The sequence below is a fragment of the Vombatus ursinus genome, unplaced genomic scaffold, assembly GCF_900497805.2.
Source record: "Vombatus ursinus unplaced genomic scaffold, bare-nosed wombat genome assembly UNPS02009062.1, whole genome shotgun sequence".
Classification (NCBI taxonomy): domain Eukaryota; kingdom Metazoa; phylum Chordata; class Mammalia; order Diprotodontia; family Vombatidae; genus Vombatus; species Vombatus ursinus.
In genome coordinates this window covers 15,433,808-15,457,136 of record NW_020948840.1, presented here as the reverse complement: position 1 = coordinate 15,457,136, position 23,329 = coordinate 15,433,808, and the positions used below count along the sequence as shown (strand labels likewise).

Below are 23,329 nucleotides of genomic sequence, written 5' to 3'. Positions count from 1 at the left end.
TTTGGAAATGGAAAGTTTTCTCACTTCTCCCTCCCCTGTTGAAGTTGTAAGTTACGTGAGGGCAGGGACTGACTGTTTTTCGATTTTGTCTTGGTATTCTCAGGCTCTAGAGCAGGTTTTCTTGCACGTGATCTGCACTTGTTAAATTTGATTGCGTGGATTTCACGTTTAGTTGAAAGTTTATTGTTGGATTAGTTGAGTAGGATTCTGTAGGGGATGTGTTAATTTTAAACCTGCCTGACCTGAAGTGCTGCTGAAAATTGCATCCTGTTATGGCTCTGGAATAGAGTGTTTGCCATTCATAACACAATATACAACTTTACAAATACAAGGTAGAGGTGATGGGTACAGAAAATAATTGCTCAGAAAATACAATCTGAGAGTTTTAGTGGACTGCAGGCTCAATGAGTCAACACTGCGATATTATGGTTTAATCTTGCATTAGAGTTTATGACTGCCATAGGAGAGACATGGTGTCTAGGAGAAGGGAGGGGTGGTTCTTTGGAGTGTTTGGTTTTGGGAAGGAGAGCAGCCCATACAGTATAAGGCTTCCAATTTTAGCCTGAGGAAAACAAGATGAGTTAGGTGAAACATGATACTTAAAGATTTGAAGGACGTAGAAGAGTGATTAGATTTGGCATTCTAAACTTGGCAAGGAACTAAGATCTGTGGGTTGAACTTGCAAATAAGCAAATTGAGGTTTGATGTCAGATTTAGGCCTAAGGTTAGAAAGACTTTTCCCAACAATTAGCGTTGCTAATAGACTGGGTTATCTCAGGAGGTAATGAATTAATTCCCTTTTGCTGGAGGTGTTCATGCAAATATTACATTGTTGATCAGTCTGAGAGCATTTCATTAAGTGCCTGGCATGTGTAATTCACGGCTGTGGGAATACAAAGACAAAATCCCAAGAGATCACTAAAATATATGGGATAGTGAATTACTATTTAGGTATGGATTGGACTAAATGAACTTTGAAATCTCGATATTCAGTGCTTTAATCTGTTGGAATGCATTGGTCACTGTGACATCAGCTGAACCCTATTGGGTAGGTTTTAAAAGACAGACACTGTGGATGAAGTTGTGAATTGGTCCAGCCATTCTGGAAAGCGTTGGGAATTATGCCAAAAGTAACCAAAATGTCCACACCCTTTGACTTAGAGATCCTACTGATAGTAATATACTCCACGGAGTTTAAAGACATGAAGAAAAGCCTTCCATTATAGTCAAGAAAAATAATTATATGAGCACTTTTAATGGTAGCAAAGAATTAGGGGGGAAAATAGGTGTCCAATAATTGAGGAAGAGCTAAACAAACTATTGTACATGAATATAATGGTATGTTCCCGGGCCATAGAGAAGATATATGTAAAGAGGTTAATCAGTGGAATTAGGGTTAGATAGACAGTATACAGAAGCAAGTGAACCTAATAGTTTAGTGTTCAAAAACCCCAAGACCCCAGCTACTGTGGTCAGGATGACTATTTGATAAAAACTATGAGGCAAATTGGATAGCAGTCTAGCAGAAGTTAGGGGGTGGGGAACCTGTGGCCTTGAGGCCACATGTGACTCTTAGGTCCTCAAGTGTGGTCCCTTGACAGAATCCAAACTTCACAGAACAAGTCCCCTTAATAAAAGGATTTGTTCTGTAAAACTTGGACTCAGTCAAGAGGCAGCACCAAGGACCTAGGTCTAAACTTCAGACCAGTATCTCACACTGTATGCCAAGATTAGTTCTAAATGGATATATGACCTACATATAAATTTAAGGTCATATCTTAAGCAACTTCCAGAGCCATAAAAAGTGTAATTTTCAGCCTCCCAGGATTTGACCTTCTGAGGTTCTGTTCCTTTCCTGGGAGCTGAGTCTCAGATTCTTCTGTGGAGATTGAAGTAACTACTGTGCCGAAGTCCTGTTCCTTGTGTGGCTGAGGAAATCAAGGTCTGGACCCCGCCTTTTCACTTCCCCCCAGATCAGAGTGACAGACTTAGAGCTCTATGAGGGAGCCAGTTTGCACTACCCAGTTCCACTGTGCTATCCTGGCTGGTCCATGTACTCTGATTTTCAAAAGGGGAAGGAAAATAGAGTCTGCAAATTCATAAGTCAGTGAATTTGACTTTGAGTTTGACATAATTCTGGAATCTAAAGGGATGGTTGGGGAACATTGAGAAAAGGAAACAATCAGTTTAAATCAGTATAATCAGTATAAACCCCTTGATCTTATAGTAGCTACAAAGCTTTATCAAGAACAAGTTGTACCAGACTAACCTCCTTCTCTTTTGACAGGATTATTAAATTAATACTATTGATTGTGGAATTCCACAGACATAGCATATCTCAAGTTTAGTAAAGGATTTCATAATTTCTCATGCTATCCTCAAGATCTGAGCTAGATGATATAAATAGGAAAATTCAAAAGCAGTTGTTTGGGTTTATAGAATAGTCATTAATGGCTGCAGATCAGCTTGGAAGGGAGTTTTCTAGGGGCTCTTTATTTGCCCCTCTGCTTTTTATAATTTTTATAATTTTTATCAATGACTTAGTTGAAGGTTTACCCAGTATGATTGTCAGATTTACAAGTGATACAATATTAGGAGGGATAGGCAACACATTGAACCACAGACATATGATCTAAAAAGATCTTGATATATTAGAGTAATGGGCTGAATATAATATGGTGACATTTTATAGGGATACATGTGAAATCTTTCACTTATGGTTTTTTTTTTTTAATCATCTTTACAAGTATAGGATAGGGGAACTGTGGCTAGATGACAGTTTGTTTGAAAAAGGATTTGGATGTTTTAGTAGAATATAAGTTCAGTATGAGTTAACATTCTGACTTGGAAGCCAAAAAAAAAAAAAGCCAGTATCATCTTAGGCTACATTGAAGGACCTAATATTTAGAATGAGAGGTATATACTCTGTTCTGGTCAGACCACATTCAAAGTATCATATTTGACATTTTAGGAAAGATGTTGAAAAACTGGAGTGTGTCCAGAGAAGGGATTAGGATAGTGAATCAGACTGGAGATCAGGTCAGAGAAGAATTGGTTGAAGGAACTGAGGATGATTAACTCAGAGAGATGAGGGGGGGGGGGGGGGGGGGGGGGGGGGGGGGGAGACCACAAAGCATAATCATTTTAGAGCTGAAAGGGATCTTTGAGATCACCTAGTTCAACCAGTTCTCTTACTGTAGTTGAAGAATTGTTTAGTGGAAGAAGGATTAGAATTGATTTGTTTGACCCCTCAGGACAGAGTTAGGAAAAGAATTGGAAAGTTGGAGAGATGAAGATTTTGGCTTGATGAACAACTTCCTAAAAGTATTGTCCACAAATGGAATTTTCTGTTTCAGGAGGTAACAGGGTTGAGAGAAAGTTTTTTCAGCTAAGATTCCTCTATACTCTTGGTCTATAAATGGAGACTTGTTGGTAGTTGTTACAAGTGAGAATTCTACTTCAAATCTTCTGCTTCAGAAGTTTAATTAGATTCTTTCAGACGTCCTTTCCAATTCTTTTTTTAATATAATTTTATTTGTTTTTCTTTTTCAATATTCATTTCTATAAGATTTTGAGTTCTAAATTTTCTCTCCCCACCTCCACTCTTCCTTCCCCAAGATGGCATGCAATCTGATATTGGCTATACATGTACAATCATAAGGAAAAACCATGAGAAAGAAGAAACAAAAAAAGAGAGAGAGAGAAAATAGTGTGCTTCAATCTGCATTCAGACTCCATGGTTCTTTCTCTGGATGTGGATAGCATTTTCCATCATGAATCTTTTAGTACTTTTCAATTCTAAGGATTTGTGATTCTATATAGTGATGGTAGTTGAAGCCATCATAATAGATATGGTCTAAAAGTGTAGAGTTTGAAGGCAGATGGTTGAGAATTGAGCCTTGGTTTACACCCACATTTTTGTTGTTGTACAGTCGTTTCCAATCATGTCCAATTCTTCGTGACCCCATTTGGGGTTTTCTTAGCAAAGATACTGGAGTGATTTGCCATTTACAGCTCATGTTGCAGAGGAGGAAACTGAGTTAAATAGGGTTAAGGGACTTGCCCAAGGTCAGTAAGTATCTGAGGCTGGATTTGAACTCAAAAAGATCAAGTCTTCCTGACTCCAAGCCTGGTGTTCTATCTACTTCGCCACCTAGCTGTTCACCCACATTTAGAGGTGGAATTAATTAAGATTAGGAATTAATCCAGTGGAGGAGAGGAAGCAGTGCAATCTCTGAAGAGAGGTTGAAAGAGCTGTGATCAGCTCTTTGTTGAATACCACAGGGCCTTGATGTCCTTTGTCTCTGGAGTATCTTCATGGTGCATGGTGTGGTGGTGTTGAATATTACAGAGAAGTCAAGAAAAGGAGGACTAAGAGCTTTTGAATTTATTAAGTAGGAGGAGGTGACTGATTTTGTTAGAGAGACCAGTTTTAGTCCAGTGGTGGGGCAGAAGCCAGATTTTAGAGTATAAAGGGAATATAGAAGTCATTTTACGAATGAGGAAACAGGGTCAGAGAAGTTAAGTTGCCCAATGCCCAATGAGTAATAAGTAACAAATCTGGAATTTGAATCCTAGGTTCTCTGATTCCAAATCTATTTTTTAGCTCATCTATTTTTAGCAAATCTATTTTTAGTCATCAGGGCCCAGCTGATAGAAGTATAACCCATAGGTTATACTTAGGAAAGAAAGTTCTGTTACTTTTTTAAAAAATGTGCCTATAGACAGCGTGCATGTTCTTTCTTTGTGCTACTGATTTTACTATATATCACCTCAATTCCTTTCCAGTTGTTATATTTATCACACTGTTTTGTGATGCTATAATACTCCATTCTATTAACATGACATTACTTATTCTGCCATTCTCCTATCATTGGACATATGCACTTGTTCTAGTTTTTTGCTGTTATAAGCTAAACACCCATGACTAGCTTTATACACATTTCCTTTTTTGAGGTTATTTTTGTGATATAATCCTAGCAGGAAGATTATTGGGTCAGAGGATCTGATCAATTTAGTGCCTTCTATTGTATATTGCCAGATAGTAAACTTTAGGAAATTTCACCAGTCTATAATGACAACGCTCACAAACATTGTTTGCCACAACTATGCCAACATTTGATTTAATCTTTTTTTTTTTAATATTTCTTGTCAATTCAGCAGGTGTAATAAAGGCATTATGTGGCAAAACAATGCTTGTGAGTGTTGTCACTATGGGCTGGTGAGATCCATCCTTCCTTCCTCCCTCCCTGGAGAAGGAAATAGCAAACCATTCCGATATCTTTGGCAAGAAAACTCCAATGGGTTCGTGAAGAGTTGGACACAATCGAAATGACTGAACGACAGTAACAGCGTGAAACTATGAAATATCTTTTATGTATAGCCTGCTTTTCATTTTAAGTATAGAGTAAATTCAGCTTATAACTTTCAAAGCTGTCTGTTTCCTCTGCTTTCTTTCTATTCTCTTCTGTGCCTTTTTGGAAGGAGAAGGGAGGAGTGGTAAACATTTTTATTTATTTGCAAGATTGCCTTATGCAAGTGGTCTGTCTAAAACTACAGGGCCTTGATGTCCTTTCTGTCCGGAGAGTCTTTTATGATGCAGGAGTGGTATCCATGATGGATGAATCCCTCTGTTCAACTGGCCTGGCTTTTTGTAAGACACAGTGTTTCTGAGGCATCACCAGCTCAGCTAGGTTTGCTTGTCCTAGGGTTTGGCTGGATGATGCAGTTTGTTTCTGAGCTGGGTGGAGCAGCTCACTTGGTAGACGTTCCGGATGCTCACCAGGGCTCTGCTGCTGTTGGAATGGGGTCTGATAGTTACTGTGCAATGGCCGACTGATGGGCTGGACGGTTATTGTCAGGATGGGGCAGGTAGGTAGCTTGGATACTATTTTTTTCTCAGGGTGTGGTATCTTCTCAGGCCCCCTGGGCTTTCCCTTCTGTTGGTGGATTCGATCTTTTTCTGCGTTCAGTCACTATCTTTGCTGGGGAGTATTACACTCCTTTTAAACTGGAGTACCTGAAGAGATCTTTCTGCTAAGGCAACAACCCTTAGCTTAGGATCAGCAGAAGTGTCTTCTTTTGAATTTTGTTTGTCACTTGTAGGTAGGACATGGGAAAAGTCTTGCTATTTTTGTTTGACCTGGTCTCTTTATTTTTATGGTCACATTCTTTTATAGTTCCACTTCATATACTTTTTTTTCCTTCCTTAGGCTCAGTAGAGTAGCATGTACTGCTATATTTATAGACTTAACTAAATAATCTTTATAGTTGATCAGTTCCTTCTAATCCACAGACCATGTGATTCTGTAGGAAGTTTATGGGCCATAAACTGGTCTTGAAAATAATTAGATGTCAAAACATTGCAGAGGACAGAAATAAATGTTAGAAGCTTACTTTGTTTTATAAAGTAGCTCTTTAAGAATTCATTGTAGTTCCCAGCTTTTTATTCTTTAGCATGAAGTAAGCTTTCTCCTTGTTAACACCTGTTATTGTACTATACCAGTGAACTTTGTACAGTTTTATAACAGAAATATGAAACTCTGTAAATTTTAAGAATGAATATGGGACAAACAATTCAGCTCTATATAGCATTTGGAAATGGGACTTTGCTAATAGACTTTTATCATGTTTAAAAACTTTAAGAAAAAGAGTAACTTGGGAGTCTTCCTACCCAGAGTGCTTTCTGATTTCAGGGTTGTGCTATAGTTTCTTCCAGAATTGGCTTTAGAATTAAGAAAAAACAAATTCTTTGTATTATTGAAGCTGTTTCTAGGATTATTCTAGTTACTTTTTCATAATTTTGATTGTCTAATAAACTATTATACCTCACAGAAAGCTTTAAATTGGTGATACTTTGTAAATGATTTTTTCACCTCTTTAAATTATTTCACATGAATTCATTTCTATCAGTTCATTAGCATATTTTAGCATTCCAAGAATTTGATTCTCCTTTTTTTTTTTTGAGTCATGGCCTTGACAGATCATTTATAAAATCTTGATATGTCAGCTAGACATTCAGATTTTGATAATACATTTATAATTTACTGTAATTAGTAACAATCATAATGAATTAATTGGTGATTCAAAGGAACGGAGCTATTACGTAGTATTATGTGTTTTCTGTGTGAATCAGAAAAACTACTAGCTGAATTCACCATAATTTTCATGGGATTTTTGAAATCCTAGGAATGCAAGTTGCTAATATCCTGGATACTAATGCTTATGAATGAGCATGAGTTTTTAAATTAACATAATAAAGAGTATGTTAATAAATTAATTCCTTTTTTTTCTTTTTTTCACAAATATTCTTTGTGGTACAGGTCTAGAGATGCAAAATTTCTTGAGTTTTTAAAGTTGTAAAATCTCTTTTCCTTCCCTTTCAGCAAACAATAGAAATTTGGTACAAATTAAATCCATATAGCAGTTTTTTTTTATTTTTTTTGGTGAGGCACTTGGGGTTAAATGACTTGCCTAGAGTCACACAGCTAATAAGTGTAATGTGTCTGAAACCTGATTTGAACTCAGGTCCTCCTGACTCCAGGGCTGGTGCTCCATCCACTGTGCCACCTAGCTGCCCCTGTTTTTTTTTTTTAAGCACCCATTAGAACATTAAAGTCACATTTTTAATTGAGCAATACAATTTTATGAACAAAGTTTTTATACTTGTTTCTCATGTTTAATAAAGATTTTGGAAAGAGAACAGCTAGTTAAGAAGATAACATCAGAGAACAGGACTTGGATTCTGGACTACTGTTTAAAATATAGGGATTGATGTGCTCTTCGCCAGGGATGGAGTGTCTCTCAGAGCTGATAAGAATGTATTTGCCTGGAATCTTGAAGACTGAAAGGATTAGGTTGAAAGGGAAAGGAGGGGAGCAAACTGGCAAAAGTGAGGCAAACCTTTTCCCACATTTGGGGTAAGAAAGCATACAGAAGAAGGCAGTTGGGATGATGAAGAGTCTTGAGCCCATGTCATATGAGGATCATTTGAAGGAACTGGGGATGTTTAATTCTGATAAGACTAAGGGGAGACTTGATAGATGTCTTAAAATTACATGGTACTTTAAGGTTAGCACAGTGCTTTACATGTCTCATTTGATCCTCACAACAGCCCTGTAAAATTAGTGCTATCAGTATCCCCCATTTTCCAAGTGAGGAAACTGAAATTGAGAGAGGGTAAGTGACTTGGTTGGTCTGTATTCTGAAGGTCAGTCTTGCATCATCAGCTCCTATTGGATATTTCAGACTCAACATGTCCATCACAGAATTTGTTGTCTTCTACCTTAAGCCTGTCCTACTTCTGAATCTCCCTATTTCTTTTGTACCATCATCTTTTTAGTCACCGCAGTTTGCCATTTCAGAGTCATTGGTGAGTCCTCACTCTTCCTCACTCTTCCTCACTCCATGGAGCCATCATCATGTCTTCTTGTTTCCACTTCCACAATATCTCTTGTATCTATCTCTTTCTCTCAACTGGCATGGCCACCATCTTAGTTTAGGCTCTCATTAACTTCCACTTAACTACTGCAGTAGCTTCCTAATTACTCCTCTTTCTCAAGTCTCTCCCATTGCCAAACCAAACTCCACACAGCTGCCAACAGGATTTCCCTGAAGCACAGCTCCAAACTCCAGCAGCTCTCCTTTACCTCTAGAACTAGATACATGCTCCTCTTAGGCATTGAAAGCCCTTTACAGCTTGTCTCCAACCTACCTTTTTAGCATTATTGTCCTTTACTCCCCTTCATATCCAAGCAAATTGGCCTTTTTGTTATCCCTCACACCTGATATTCCATCTCCTGCCTTTGCTTTAAATGCACTCCTTCCTTATCTCCCCCTCTTAGAATCTCTAGTTTCCTTTCAAAGCTGTGTTCAGTTGTCACCTTTTACATGAGTTCTTTCCTAATCTCATAGCTGCTAGTGTCTCCTTTCCACAATTACCTTGTATTTATTTTGTATACACTTTACAGTATGTACATATGTCTCCTTTGATAATAATGTAAATTCCTTGAGGAGACTATTTTAATTTTATTTTTATTTTTGTATCCCCCCTGTACCCAGCACTGTGCCTGCCACATAATAAGCACTTAATAAATGCTTGTTGATTGATTGCTGCCTGCAGTCATGCCCTGGTTTCCCCCATTCTTAAAATCAAACTAAATCATTCATTTGCCTTTGATACATACTGAAGTTATTGTATTGTAGTACTTCTGCCTTTTTCTTGCCAAGAAATTAAGAGGCCATTGCCCTAATTCTTTTCCTACCTGTCTGATGAGGGCAGCTAGGTGACCCAGTAGATAGAGTGCCAGGCCTGAAGCCTGGCAAGGAACTTACCTTCCTGAGTTAAACTCTGTCTTCACACTTACTAGCTGTGTGACCCTGGGCAAGTCACTTAACTCTGTCTGCTTCAGTTTCCTCATCTGTAAAATGAGCTGGCGAAGGAAGTGTTGAACCACTCCAGAATCTTTGCCAAGAAAACCCCAAATGGGATCACAAATAGCCAGACACAATTGAAACGACTGAACAACAAAAACTTGTCTGATGGCTCTGTTTTCTTTGCTGGATCATTATCTGCCTCATACTGTCTAAGTCAGGCCTGTACAACATAAGGCCAGAGCGCTGCCTGCACCCTGCCAGAGAATTTCAGCAGCGGGCCACTGCACACTCTCTCCTGTTTGCCAGGTGACCTTCAACAACCAACCATTGTCAGTTTGTCTCTAGTTACCTTTACTATCTGGGGCCCGAAAAAGTTTAGCCCATTTTAATTTTGGCCCCTACCTACTGCCAAGTTGTACAGGTCTGCTCTAAGTATAGGCACTCTTGGCCTCTTCTCTTTCTCTACTCTCAATGATTTCATCAACTTTCATGGGTTCAGTTACTGTCTTTCTGCAGATGATTAGCAAATCTTTCTATCATTCCCAAATGCTCTTATGAATGAACTGCAGTGCCATATCTTCAGCTCCCCATTGAGGGCACAACTATACTCTGTTACTTATGTTTTTAACCTTGTAATCATTTTTGCTTCTTTTCTTTCCCTACTTTCCAGTCATTTGTCAGGTCTTACTGATTCCTCTTCCTCCTCTGACATCTATTCTCTTCTCTCCATTTACAGTATCTTTACCGTAATTCAGGTTATCAACAATCAGTAAACATTTATTAAGGGCCTATTATGTGCCAGGCTCTGTGCTAATTACCAGCATACAAATAAGAGAAAAGAGAGACAGTCCCTGCCTTCAAGGAGCTTAAAATCTAATGGGGAAAGACAGCACACAGAAGGGTTTGGGGTAGGGAGGGGAGTTGAAGGTATTCAGCCCTGGTATAGGTGGTAAACTGAGAAATCCCAAAGTAGTTGTGGTTATGATTTGTCCTTTGTTCTCCAAGGGGACATTAGCAAGTTGACGCCATAACTTGCAAATGAATTGGATTTAAGTGAGGGAAGGGCTGTGCAAAATCACTAGCCTTACTTTTTTCTCCAGAGCCATCTCAGTCCAGTAACCAGATGTATAGATCAGGATGACCGAAGATGGCCCAGGATGCAGGATGCATTCTACCCTCCCACGTTTGATATTTCTTTTCTTTATTTGCCTTGCTGTCTACCTTGGCGTTACACTTGTAACTTACTTATTCTTACATAAAATCAAAATCATGTTTCAAACGAATGTTCCTCATCAGCCTTCAAAGTAGTTCTGACCTTTTTGGCCAAAAGGAGGGGATGTGGAGGGAATTATGATTTTTATAATAATTGATATGATATGTGTAATGAATATACTAATAGAATAGATTTTTCAGAATTGCCTTTTCCAGCTTGTGAGTCAGACTCACAGTGCAGTTTGAACTGATCGAACTTTGCCAAGGCTGACAATCACTGGCATCCTTCTGCCTGCGTACCTGAAGTGAAATGAATCAAAGATTGTAGAACCTGTTCCTGTCACTGAACTCTGGTTCTGTGACCTGCCGAGTAACGAACCCCAAGAACTGTAGCAATATGGCTCCAACAAGACTCCAGAATTGTTGTATTGTCTTCCATTTGTGGGTTTGTGTGGGAAACCACTCTGGCCCTGGGAACGATTGTTTGTAATCCACCTTCCCCCCTCCTTTCCCACTTGTGATTTATGTATGTAATCTGTGTCTTCACTTCTGCAAGGTGGAATTCTGATCTGGAGAATTCCCAATTTGCAAATCTGTTCCTTATAATGAAACTAATGAATTAAAGGGCTACCTGATTATTGGCACTTTGTCTCTGGCCTGCTGTTTAATGATTCTCTAGTTAGAGACTGGCTCAGTAAAATCCTGTTAACAGCTTTTTTAAGCTAAGGTCTTCTCACTTTGACTGAGGCCACACCCATTCAGTGATTAGGGCTGATTAAGACTTGAGCCCAGGGATGGCCACTTTAATAAAAAAAGAAAAAAAATCAAACTGGGAGGGGAAGACCCTCAGGGTTTCTGGTCTAAAGAGAAACAATTACTATTTACATTCACCCAGAGCCAACCGGGTGCAACAAATTACCTTTAAGTGGTGCTTTGGCTGGGACCTATTGTTGTCCAATGAATGAGAGCCAGAGTGAATTGGGTTTATGGCATGGTCTTTAAGAAAGAAGTCTTGCCAGTAAACCCCAAGATATCGAGGAAGGTTTCATCCATCAAAATTTACCTTCCTTTGGGCAGAGCACCCTCAGGTCCTAAGGGCCTAATATCTCATGTAGAGAGAAAAGAGGAGAAGAGAGGAGAGGAGAAAGTAGTGCTGCAAGGTAAGAAATGGGGAGATATCTGACCTGAGGTCTCTTATTAAATGGAGCTTTGGCATTCATGTCCCCACCCTCTAAACTGAGAGGCCAGGGGGATGAGGTGGAATCCCAAAGCTAATGAGATCTTACTGGACTGTTAGAATAGCGATCTAACTGGTTTGCCCAGTTTCACTTTCACTCATCTCTGCTCCACATTTGCCCACAACTTTTCTATGGCACTGGTCTGGCCATATCCCCTGCTGTTCCCTGCTTCAGTTGTTCTCTGTTGCCTTCGTATACAGTAGAAATTCTCCAACTTAGCTTTTAAGGCCCTCTACAATTGGGCTCTAACTTGCCTTTACATCTGTATTTTCTATTACTTCCTTTCATAATTCTGTCCCAACCCAACTGAGTCTGTGTTCTGGGCTGGGGAGTAAGGGTGGGAGGTGAAAAGTTAGGAGAAAATGGGAGAACAGGTCAGGAGTACCAGCTTCAGGACCAGAAGCAGGTATATAGAAGGACTGGGAAGGGCTCTGGAAGAGGAACATGAAAATGTGGAAGGAGAGCATCTAAAAATAATCAGTTCTAGCTCCATTTATGTTCCAGTGATTCCAAGGGATAACTTTTATTGTGAGATATTTTTGCCAGTTATAACAGCTCTTAAATAAGGCTCCTTGTTTGTTATTTTTCCTAAGTGCTTCCCCATTTTTAATGAATGGTGGCTGTTGAAAGAAAAGCTGAAAGGCCCAGGTCTAGGATCCCTGTTATGGTGCCTCTGTTTGAGGTCATTGGAGCTTTAAACTACTGTTTTGATGGGAGGTAGAGGAGTGCCAGATCTTCCATTGGGTGGTGGGGGATATTTGGAAAATCTCAAGTGTTTTCCACAGAGACATTGGTCAATTTAATAAACACTTATTAATGGACTGCTATGTATACATCATTCTTTGTTGGTGTTAGACATAATAATTAGATTCCAGTGTACTATATTTAAATTATATTGAAGGTATAATTATGAGTTAAATGGCCTAGAATCCTAACTGCCAATTTATAACACTTTTTATGGGAAAATACTTTCTTAGATTGAAACAAAACGATTTCATGAGAACTTTTGGAACACAACCGGTTCATACATTTGTAAGCAAATATTTTAAAAAATCCACTTTTAATTGCTTTCTGGTTCCATCACATCATGAGTAGTAGACCTTAAAGCTTTTATGTCTCATTTGGAAACCAGACTTTTAAACAAATTCTAATTTGAAAAACATCTTAAGATAAATATAGTTTGTGTATATATGTGTGTGTATTATGTATATATATGTACATACATATATATATTTATAATGAACCTTTTAACAAAATGAATAGATCTTGAAATATTCCTACTCTAAATATCATGATCTGGTTTCAGCAGTAAAATAGACTAAAATTTGGTATGGTATGAAAGAACCAGAACCTGATAAACGATTGTGTCAGGACTTACAGGTGGGCATACGGATATTTGGGTTGATATCAGGTTCAGTGTTATGACATGAAAAAGAGCATTATATTAGGTGCTGGGAAACCTGCTATTGATCATTTGTAGGACCTTGAACAAGATGATAGACTTCTTTGGTTCTCAGTTTCCTCATTCCAACTAGGTGGCACAGTAGATAGAGCTCTAGGCCTATAGTTAAGAAGACCTTGGGCAAGTCACTTAACCTCTTTTTGTCTCAGTTTCCTCAGCTGTAAAATGGGAAAAATAATAACAACTGCAGGGTTGCTCTGAGCATCAAATGAGATAATATTTGTAAAGTGCCTGGAATATAGTAGGTGCTATTTAAATACTAATTCTTCTTCTCTAGTTTTATTCTCTTCCTTCTCCCTTTTCTTTCCTCCTTCCTCCTTTAGGAGTTCCAGGACCTGGAAGAAATTCACTTGCGGGTTGGAAAAAGGGTAGTCCTAGGACACAAAGCACTGTCAGGAGGATGATCTTGGGACACAAAACTCCTTAGAGAACAGAGACAGAACTGGGGCTACTTCTTTGTAATCAGGAGAACTGGCATGGGCCTCCATTGTGAAAGACGTAATACTGGTCCCCTGGACAGTTTGCCCCAGATCGGTATAGTTGGGGTGGCAGGGAGAGGCCCTTCTCCTGGGGAACCTGGGCCTTATTATCACAGCTTTGTCCCAGCATTGACCTCATCCCCATCAACGCTTTAGTGTGGCAGAAGGCAGGCCTTGGGATAAGTATGCTACTGAGACACTGGGGGTAGTTCCTGAGGAGGGATTAGTGGGAGTGATGGCTTTGTATAGGGAGAATGAGGCCAGCTGAACACTTGCCAGGAGAAGAAATCATACCCTCATACTTAATATTGGTGCCTGGGACACCTAGTTAGAGCTTGAAGTGCTAACATTTTATGATTCTGAGGTTGTCAAAGTAGTTGCTATGAAAACCACTTTGAAAATGGAACAAGTTCAAGGTAGAGCTAAGTAATAATTTCTCCAAACCTAGAATTCAGATATCCTTTCATGGCTCTTTGGCATTCTTCCTCTTGGATCTGGGAAATCTCTATCTTGATAGATGTTATTGTTTTACCAGACTGTGAGTCACTAAACTAGATTCTTTGCATTCTGGAGGGTGGTAAAAATTATCTGTGATATATAGAGATAGTCTTTTTCTCCTTCTTGTTAGCCCTCAGTTTGTTTAGCCTTTTCTAGGGTACTTTGGAGGTATCATTTGCAGTTGTACTTTGGAGAATGGTGGCTGTATAGTTTTTTTTGTCATTATACAATCTGAAATTAGTGCGCTAAAACTGGCACACCCTAGGAAACTTCAGTGGTTACCATGAGAGTGGCACATCATTGCCTGCTCCAGCCATTCCTGGTTAGTTACGATTAAAAGTTTTTCCCTCTAACCCCAACATACCCTACCCATTAAGAGATGCTAAGTGCTTTTTTTCTGCTAGTTGCTAGGAGAGAATGGAGTTCCTTCTCAACCCACTCTCCACTTACCTGCCATGTAATTATTGATGGCATTTAAGTACTTTATACCCAGAGCAAAACTTGTTTTCATGAACAATCTTTTATTCCCACTTATACTATATATCTGAAGAGTGTCTTAGTAGGAACTAAAATAAAACTGATTATTAGTCACTGAAGCAGTTCCAATAAAAATGTATATTCCTTGAGGACAAGCGCTGTTTTTCATTTTTGTCTTTTTAAATAGCTTAGTACCTTGCATGTAGTAGGTGTTTAATAAATGCTTGTTGGACTGAATTGGTTTTAAGTCTAGACTGCTATTAACTACCTGTGGAAATAGCCATTTGGGAAGTCGCAATGATCCTTTTCTGGATACCAGTTCTTATTTTTTAGATAAATCAAAGTCTCCTTTAGTTCTAAACCCTATTACTGTATTCATTGATGCCAAATGTGTGCCAAATTGATGCCAAATATCTTCACCGAAAAGTTGATTTCTTTTGGCCCAGACTTATGAATTCTTTGGTTTGGGGGATATTCAAAGAGGAAACATTCTTCATCAGTGCAGGGGGCACCAAGAGGTTCAATGCCACTGTGTTTATGAAGTAATATTAGAATCCTAGGCTTCCTGCTAAGGAAGTTAGCTCACTATCCATTATGCCATATTGACTCTCTAAAAGGTGACTTTATCAGAATCTATGACGTGTAGATTTGTAGATTTCTCTGATCTATCAATCTTGCCTATATCTATCCATCTAACTAATTAACTATGTGTGTCTATCTAATGTAGCTATCTTTCTATAGATAGAGTTTCTTCTCTGAAAAATGGAGAAAGTTAAGGTGAACTCTAAGATTTCTTGTTGTCAGTATTTTAGGAAGTCCAGCGCCCAGGATAAATTCACTTGAATAGAGTTACACACTTGGGGTAAAGAAGATGAGTTAAGATTCTGCCCTACTAGCCCTTATTAGCTGTGTGACCATGGGCAAGTCACTTTCTCTCTCCCAGCCTCAATTTTTTTCATCTCTAAAATGAAGATAATAAAGCATATTTCTCAAGGTTGTTATAAGGATCAAAGAAGAGAATATATGTGTACATATGTACCCATTCACAAGCCTTAAAGTGTTATATAAATGTTAGATATTATATCTATAGATAAAAATAGAAGGATAGCCATGCCTGTAGTAACAGTGCATTTGTTTGGGGAGAAGTAGAAGGGGAGATGGAGGGGATGCAGGACTAGTAAGGTAACTGTATTTGTTGCCTGGTCTTCAAGAGGCATATTGGACGAGAGGTGAGAGGGGAGGGAATGAACATTTATATAGTATCAAATATGTGCCAGGGCACTATGTTAAGTGCTTTTTAAAAATAAATATTATCTCATCTGATTCTTCCAACATCCCTGCAAACCCTAGAATTAACATCTTCCTCTCATTCCTAAAATATCGTTCTGGTCTAGGTATATGAGTCTGAATTCAGAAGGAAAACTCTTTCTTTGATTGCTCTTTATTTATTTAGGCAGTTGGGGTTAAGTGACTTGGCCAGGGTCATCCAGCTAGTTTCAAGTGTCTGGTCAGTGGCTAGATTTGAACTCAGGTCCTCCTGACTCCAGGGCCAGTGCTCTATCCACTGCACCACCTAGCTCCCCTTGATTGCTCTTTAAGGGGGAGATTAGCATTTAGCTTATACTTAATGGTATAATTCTACCTCACTGCATGGTAGTCATGCCATAGACCATTAGAAATAGTGAATATTGAGATCCAAACAAAGTAGTAAACAGAAATTTGGGAAGTTGTATAGATTAGAATATTCTAGGAAATATGAAAAGTAAATGACTTCTTCAGGTAGGAGAGAGATGAGGTCTCACCTCAAATCAGGAGAGAGAGAAATCTCACTAGCTGAAGTCAGCAGTCATTAGAATTGTAAGCCATGTAGATGAGAAATGTGGTAGAAGCTAGTTTCCATACTTGTCCAAGTCTTAAAGGGCTACAGTCATCCAGAGTTTTCCCCTTTCCTCCACCTCCCAGGAGGCTCTCCATGTGTCTCTCCCAAGACCCTCTGGAGCCAGCTGAAGTAAGCCCTTGATGGCAGGTCCTCAATGTTGGAGTTCGCCTTCTCTCAGCTATTGGGAGTCATGTCTCCCTCCTCAAAATTGCCCCAGGTTTGTGTGGAAGCCAGGTTACAATTACAAACATGGTCATAGATTTTGATGAGAAGAACTTCATCTTTTAGACTTATTTTTAAATGCCTAAAATCTAATGTGTTGGTAATCTTTGTCCACTATTAGTATCATTATTGTATTAAATTGAAAAATGAAATGCTTACCTTTATTTGGAAGGTAATTACACATCTTAAATTATGCAGTTACTATTTCATCTTGAAACACTTAGAAATCCATTCAAGTTTCGTATAATTGTCATGTTTTAGTAAGGCATCTAAACAGGGTTTGAATTTTGGCAATTGTATGTATGTGCTTTTTCTAAACCAAAGTTTCTATGATTTTAATTTGCTGTTTGAAAATGGAAATTTACTAAGTGTTACCTGGCATGTTAAAAATAGCTTTGGCTACAGTTGAATTCTGGCCTGGAGTCAGTAAGACCTGAGTTCAAATCCAACCTCAGACACGTAATAGTTGTGTGACCCTGGGCAAGTCACTTAACCCTGTTTGCCTCAGTTTCCTCATCTGTAAAATGATCTGGAGAAGGAAATGGCAAACCATTCCAGTATCTTTGGCAAGAAAACCGTAATGGGGTCTTGAGTCGGACAGAACCAAAATGACTGAACGACAATGACAACATGAAACTATGAAGTATCTTTTATGTATAGCCTGCTTTTCATTTTAAGTATAAAATAAATTCATCTTATAATTTACAAAGCTGTCTGTTTCCTTTGCTTTTTATCTATTCTCTTCTGTGTCTTTTTTGGGAGGAGAAGGGAGGAGTGGTGAACATTTTTATTTATTTGCAAGATTGCCTTATTCAAGTGGTCTGTCATTTTTATTTTTTTCTTTTTTTACAAGGGGTGCAAAAATAATATAAATAAATCCAGTATGAAAATTACCATGTCATTCAGAGCATTTGACCTGAATACCTAGAATTTTGGGGTCTTCCAGGCATTAATACTTCTGTGACTATCTTTCTTTCTTTCTTCTTTCTTTCTTTCTTTCCTTCCTTCCTTCCTTCCTTCCTTCCTTCCTTCCTTCCTTCCTTCCTTCCTTCCTTCCTTCCTTCCTTCCTTCCTTCCTTCCTTTCCTTTCTTTCTTTCTTTCTTCCTTCCTTCCTTCCTTCCTTCCTCTCTTTCTCTCCTTTTTCTCTGTCTCCTTCCCTCCCTCTCTCCTTTTTTTCCTTCTTTACTTCTTTTTATCCCTTTCTCTATTTCTCTGTCTCTTTCCATTAACTGGCTTCCTTTTACTGGCTGTTAATTAGAGTAAAATACATAAACACACAGTCAACAATGTAAGCAGTGTGAAAAATGATTTTTCTTGGTAATCATTATCTTGGAGACTCAGAGCTCCCCCCATCCCCCTTTCTTCCAGAGTTCAGTTTCTTTTTCAGGAGGACATTATTCCTGTTCATTGTGTTGCCCAGACAGGTCTGGGAAAATTTACAGTCCTGGCTATGAAAATAAATTAAATAAAAAAGGTAAATCAAAAAAGTATACAAGTAAGTGTTAAATTGTTTGGTATGGAATATGAGTATCAAAAAAATTCAGGGGTCAGCTAGGTGGCGCAGTGGATAGAGCACTGGCGCTGAAGTCAGGAGGACCTGACTTCAAATCCGGCCTCAGACCAAACACTTGACCCTCACTAGCTGTGTGACCCTGGGCAAGTCACTTAGCCAAAATTGCCAAAAAAACAAAAAAATAAACAAAAAAAAAGATGCTCAGATTCTTATAATCTAGCCATGGGGTCAGATTTTGGGGCATCTAGGTGGCGCAGTGACTAGAGCACTGGCCCTGAAGTCAAGAGGACGTGAGTTGGGAAAAAAGTTGATTCCTCCCTATTGTCAAGACCGGTGATAAGGTCTCTTTGGCGAAGATTAAGTGACTCATTTTAGCCCACCTCCCAGTGTGTTAACCAGAGTTGATTGGCACCCCTTGGGAATACCTTCTTTTCCAAGGATACATAAACTCTCTATCCCCAACCCCCAAAACAAGCTCCGTTAGAGGGGCCCAGTTCTGGACTGTAACTCCTATGCAGTACATGTCGCCAGGTTGAGAGAAATTAAAAACATGCACATAACCTAATTTCATTTGTCTCTTTCTTAGAACAAAATCTGCAAGGTTGACAGAAGTCACCCCTGCAGTTATCAATAGATAACTGTCCCATATGCTTGAAGTTGTGTGCTAGGGTATGTTCTCATAGTACTTCTTTTCTCAGCCTCGAGAGGAACTGCTACATATCAACTTAAAACGTAGGGTACAGTGATAATCCTGCTGTGGTACATCTCAAAGGGGCCCCATTAGACCACCATACAGCCACGAACTCATAATACCCTCTTTCTCTTTCAGATATGTCATTCCTTTTGCAGAACTTAGTGACTTTTAGTATTAGCTGCTTCATTAAGCCAACTCTTCTGCCTGGAATTCAGGACTTCCTATAATCTGAGACAACCTCATTTTATGAATCCAACCTTATTTTCCTATTTGTTTCCTATTTTCAACATAGTCTCTCTTAGTCTCAGTGGTCTCCTCACTGCCTTCTACAGTGTTGATTATCTAAGTCTCTTTCCTCTCTGCATTTCTGTATCTTCAGATCCTTTAAAATTAAACTCAGGTTTAGCTTCTTTTGTTCTACTTCACCCTGACTACTTTAGTTCACATTGGTATCTTCCCTGAATTTTTTTTTTAAGGCAATTGGGGTTAAGTGACTTGCCCAGGGTCACAGAGCTCATAAGTGTCAAGTGTTTGGTCTGAGGCCCAATTTCAACTCATGTCCTCTTGACTTCAGGGCCAGTGCTCTAGTCACTGCGCCACCTAGATGCCCCAAAATCTGACCCCATGGCTAGATTATAAGAATCTGAGCATCTTTTTTTTGTTTATTTTTTTGTTTTTTTGGCAATTTTGGCTAAGTGACTTGCCCAGGGTCACACAGCTAGTGAGGGTCAAGTGTTTGGTCTGAGGCCAGATTTGAAGTCAGGTCCTCCTGACTTCAGCGCCAGTGCTCTATCCTCTGTGCCACCTAGCTGCCCCCTGAATTTTTTTGATACTCATATTCCATACCAAACAATTTAACACTTGCTTGTATACTTTTCTGATTTATCTTTTTTATTTAATTTATTTTCATAGCCAGGACTGTAAGTTCTTTGAGGACAAGGTTTAGTTAATTGAGGCTAACAGGATGTCTTTTTTTAAGGGTGATCTTTGTAGGCACTAAAATAAATACTTGACAATATTCTGCATTAAGCCAGTTTCTTCAAGTTTTTGTATATTCTGTTTTCTCAATGCTTTATTCCAGGCCCCTTTGCCTGAGATTCCTTTTAGCCAGGCAAATTTGTTCAACATTCTTTTCCATAGTTCACTAGATTAAGGATAATGTGTCACAAGTTCTGAAGGCATTTCTGAAATTGGAGTTCTTACAATACTTATTTTCAGAAATAGACTTATTCTTAGAATACATTCACAGGGTGACTGCTTTGAAGGATATAACACGTTTGGATTGTTTATGTTCTGGCATGTTTTTTAAAAACAATTTTTAGCCCAGTTTTGTTTTGTGATCCAGTTTGAGATTATGCTTTTAGATAATTTTTTGTTTCTTGGTTTTAAAATGGATAATATAAATTTATACTATACTATTGTTTAAGAATTACATGATTTGGGGACAGCTACATGGCTCAATGGATAGAGCAGTGGCCCTGGAGTCAAGAGGACCTGAGTTTAAATCTGGCCAAAGATACTTACTAGCTGTTATGACCCTGGGCCAGTCACTTAACCCCAATTGCCTCCAAAAAAAATTAAATGATTTGTTATAAAACTGTTAAACACTAGTGCAGCCAATTAGACAGACTTTGCAACTATTTACATGTAAATAAATGTATTTTGAATAAAATGTTACAACTTTTCAGTACTCTTTTAAGTCTCCATCAGGATTCTTTAGCCATTCCTTCTCATTCACTTTTCCACTAGTCAGACTGCATTCTGTTTTTCTGGTTCTCTCTATCCCTAATTGCCCTCAAAATTGTTTTGCCTCCTGCACAGTCTTACTCTGTCTGGTCCAACTACTCTTCCTGTTTCTGTTTTCCTTGTTTCATTTCTTCTTTCTCATGTAGTACATCAGAGACTGTGACATTAGATTTCAAATGTGATGGCTTCACTGTTATTGATGTAGAAAAGAGCTTGTTATAGAAAGTTGGGCTGACCTTTTTCTATCTTTTATTTGTTACCCTTCTCTTAGTTTAATCTTTAAGTGCTCTGGGGATTGTCTGATTTAAATGGGTCTCTTGCCAAGCTTTCTATAAATGATTTTGCCCCTTCACTGCTTCTCATTGTTTTCTGAGGCAGTACGGCTTTTAATTTTCCTCATTCTCTGTAAACTTTTGTACACGAGTTTATATTCTAAACACTGTTGGCTTTGGCAGGCTCATCAAGTGTTTGATGGTTCATGAAGCTTCTAGCTTCTTTTGGTCTTCCTGTTGAATGAATGAATGAAAGATATTTAAGTTCTTATTATGTATCAGCCCCTTGCCTTAAGTGCTGGGGTACAAATACTAAAGTAGGATAGTTTGATCTCAAGGAGTTTAAATTCAAATGGAAGAGACAATATATATGGAGGAGTGGTGACCAGGAAGAGGAGTTTGGTGACTTCCCAGACCAAAACTCTTTCAGGCCACCATTCCTCCATATGTACTATGCTTGTGGTTTTATTTTATTTTTTCACTATAATTTTAAGCAGGGAATTCTTTAAGCCTTACTAATTAAATTCTCTAAACATTAGCAGACTGCTATGTGGTATAAGTGGTTTTTGATAATAATTCCACTTAAGTCAGTCTGGTCTTTCAGAAATGAATATTTGAACATTTTCCACAAAGAGTATTGTGATAACAGATATCTACCACCAGTGGAAAACACTAACTTCAGAAATTATCAGCAGATGTTTTCCATTTGTGGCTTGCTTCTTTTGGTTTAATCTCCTCTTAGTTGAATAAGTTCAAACCAACTAGAAAGATTCTAGGTTAATATTTATAAGACTGTTTGGAACTCATTTAAGCAATGTACTAGTGACTGAGCCATCTTTTTTTCCTCAATAAAGAGAATCTACACTATTTTTCCTCAACTTTATGTAATTTTAAAAAAGGGAATATTTCTTTACTTGTGTATTTCCAATTCTTGGAGGGGAAAAAATGGGTCATGGGGTAGGGAAAGTAAATTAGAAGTAAAGTATTTTAAATATTTTAAATGATACCTTCACAACTATAGAAATGTAACATTTTAATAGACTCATTTAGGTCATTTATACATTTGTCACAGTGACTTTTGCTTATTGTTCATGGTTCATTTGTTGTTCAGTTGTTTCAATCATGTCTGACTATTTGTGACCCATTTGGATTTTTTTTTTTGGCAAAAGTACTGGAGTGGTTTTGCCATTTCCTTCTCCAGCTCATTTTATAGATGAGGAACCTGAGGCAAACTGGGTTAAGTGACTTGCCTAGGGTCACACAACTAGTAAGTGTCTGAGGCTGGATTTGAACTCAGGTCTTCCTGACTCTCAGTCCTGGTGCTCTATCCACTGCGCCACTTAGCTGCTCCCATAGAGTCATCCTTTTTAACAAAGAATAAAAAAGGCAGATGTGCAAAACTAGCCTTCACTTCAATTTAAACTGACAGTAAATTTAGTATTCTATACCAAAAGCCGTTACAATGAAGAAAGGAAGGCACATCTTTTCATCTCCAGGGCTCTTTTAGTTTTATTTTTCATTGTTATCTCCATTTCTGTTATAATAGTACCTATTGCTTTCCTGGTTTTACCTATTTTACTTTACATTGATGTTCATAGAAGTCTTTTCATGATTCTCTGTAGTCTTCATATTTGTGCTTTCTTATAGCTCAGTAATAATTCAGTTATAATCATGTACCACAGTTTATTTGGTGATCCTCAATCTACGGGCATTCATTTTGTTTCCAGTTCTTTGATACTACAAAAAGCCTAGTAGTAGTTTTCTTTTCTTTTCTTTCTTTTTTTTTTTTTTTATGTTTTGATGAGGCAATTGGGGTTAAGTGACTTGCCCAGGTTCACACAGCTAGTAAGTGTCAAGTATCTGAGGCTGGATTTGAACTCAGGTCCTCCTGACTCCAAGGCCTGAGTTCTATCCACTGCATCACCTAGCTGCCCCCTAGTAGTAGTTTTCTAAGCAAGTCTGGATCATGGTATTTGAGAGTAATATAGACCGTCTACCTGCTCCATTCTCCTCATTTTACAAATGAATAAGCTAAGGCCTACATAGGTGAAATAATTTTACCCAACATCACACATTCTATAAATATTTTCTGTTCAAGAAATAACAACTTTTAGAAGTAATAGTAGTGCTGTGGTAAGTGTGTTGGTTTATTAAAACCATAAATCAGTCCAACAAAATAATGAGAAAGTTATATTCTTGCACTTAGAATGTTACACAGTAAATCAGGTTTTGGGAAAGCATTACCAAAAGTACTGAGCGTG

General features: G+C 38.3%; 1 protein-coding gene across 2 annotated transcripts in view; it reads left to right on the top strand.

Annotated features, from left to right (window-relative positions):
• Nucleotides 1-23,329, top strand: part of LCLAT1 (lysocardiolipin acyltransferase 1) — a 141,322-nt gene that overhangs the window by 974 nt on the left and 117,019 nt on the right. The window contains exon 1 of one of the 2 annotated variants that reach the window (XM_027850524.1): nucleotides 5,772-5,871. The exons of the other annotated variant lie outside the window; for it this stretch is intronic. The gene's annotated coding sequence lies outside the window, so the exon portion shown is untranslated. Of the gene's footprint in view, nucleotides 1-5,771; nucleotides 5,872-23,329 lie in introns of those variants that run through there. 2 annotated transcript variants of the gene reach the window in all.